Here is a 2234-nt window from a genome sequence, read left to right on the forward strand (position 1 = left end):
ACGTTTAGACTCAAAATTAAATTTGTCTTAACGTTCTTTTAAATTTAAAATCATTCCCAACATTTTATTTGATATTAAAATCGTCATTTTTAATAAATTTTTTTATTATTAAATTATCTCTAGTAAAAAAGTATAATTTTTTTTTTTAAAAAAAGAAAGAACACCCAAGGGAGGAGAAAGAGGGGAAAAGAAGAGGAGGAAGAGGGAAAGGGGGGGTGGCAAAGCTTGGAGCCGCTGTCGCCGTCGTCGTGGCCGTCGCCGTTGGGGATCGCGAGGGAGAGAGGAGACGCGAGCCACTGCCGCTGCCTCGCCGCATCGCCGCCTCGCAACCTTGGTGTTGGTGGTGGTGGTGGTGGACCGGCCAAACCAAGCCAAAACCTTACGCTATAATCATGAATTAAAAGTAGTGAGATACTAGTACACTTTAGGGCTTGTTTGGTGAGCTTATAAGAAAAGATCTTTTTTTGAGTTATCTTTTTTTAAAAGATCTTATAGAGAAGTAAAAGTAATTTTATGTTTGGATATCTCATGTAAAAAGGTCTTTTTATATATCAATTATGTTTGGATATAACAATATAAAAGTATTTTTTTGTTTATTTATTACATGAAATTTATAACAATATTTATCAATTATTTATTGTTTATTTATAACAATATAAAATTATGTCTTCAATTCTTCTTCTTGGGTCTTGGTTTGAAGTTTGTTTCTGAATGTATTTGTCGATGGATCTGTAATTAACTAATTACCCAGGTTAGTGTTTTCTCTGTTTTCAAATTTATTGTTACTCTGTTTAGTGTTTTCTAATTGCTCGTTGGCTAGTGTTTTACACTTTTACTGGTTTACTGGTTGCTGATGGCTCCAAATTTATTTGTTCACATTTGCTAATGGCTTTGATTTGTAGTTGCTGGTTTTGCTTTGATTTGTAGTTGCTGGCTTCTAATTATTGCTGGTTTTGCTGGCTTTGTTTGTTGCTGAATGTTGCTGGTTTTTGCTGGCTTTGTTTGTTGCCGGTTGCCGTTCGGTTAGTGGCCTCCGCTTCTTCTTTTGAAGTTCTGAAATTGTTGTTCAATCATGGTGGTTCCATTTTTCTTGTAATCTTCTGTAATTGGCTGTTGCTGATGGATTTGTCTTGTATTTGTTAGTTGGTGATGGTGATGGCTGTAAATTTTTTTTTTCAAATTTACGGGTGGCTGGCTCTGATAGTCTGATTTAGTGTTTTACTGATTTGAAATTGCTGGATTTAGGCTGAAATTTTTGTCAAAAACTTTAATAAGAGCATTAACTTGTTTTACTGTTATCACATTCAAGAACTTTAATAAGAGCATTAAGTTCATCAGTTTGTGCTTTTCATCTCACTACAAGAGCTAACTGTGAGGAAACAGTGGATTCTAAGCTGACCACTTTGCTGACTTATTTTATCAGCATCTTCTTCCAACTCTTTTGTTTCAAATTTATTGATTTAGTCTGAAATTTTTGTCCAAATTTACTAATGGCTCTGTTTTGCAATTACTAGTTGCTGATGGCTCTTAATTTTTTTGTTCAAATTTACTGATGGCTTTGTTTTGTAATTGCTGGTTTTGCTGGGTGAAGGTTTAGTGTTTTGGAATGTTTTATAATGTGCTAATGTTTGTAATTGCTGGCTTTGTTTGTAACTGTTGGGTGAGGGTTTAGTGTTTTGTGATTATTGGTTAATGTTTTGGTTTGTTTGTTGCGGAATGCTGTAGGCCAAAGCAAATTTGCAACAAGTTCTTGCAGATTTTGATGATTGATAAATCATGATGTTGGGATTTAATATTTAGATATGTTTTTTTACTATTTAACTTTTGAGTTTGTATTTTGATAAGATCATATGGATTTGGTTGATGATATTTTATGCAGTGTTTTAAATTTTGAAGATATTTTAAAATTTATATTACACTATAATTATATTTTAGGATGTTTATTTATAATTTATTTATTATTCTATTCTAAAATGGTTTATCCGGTTGAACCACCGATTGGACCAGTGAACCAGTGACTAGAGCGGTTTGATAACCAGTCCGGTTCTCAGAACCTTGTACATAATACTTAAAGAATAATAATATAACAAAAGCCTGTGAAGGAAAAAAAATAAACAAAATCGTTAGCCGTTTTTACGCACGAAACGTTAAAGTGAAAACATTGCATATATATACTGGTCAAAAAATCGGCTGAACCAGCAATTAATCGGTGAACGGTCAGACCGATCGGGTTT

Source organism: Arachis duranensis, chromosome 4 (assembly GCF_000817695.3).
Source record: "Arachis duranensis cultivar V14167 chromosome 4, aradu.V14167.gnm2.J7QH, whole genome shotgun sequence".
Classification (NCBI taxonomy): Eukaryota; Viridiplantae; Streptophyta; class Magnoliopsida; order Fabales; family Fabaceae; genus Arachis; species Arachis duranensis.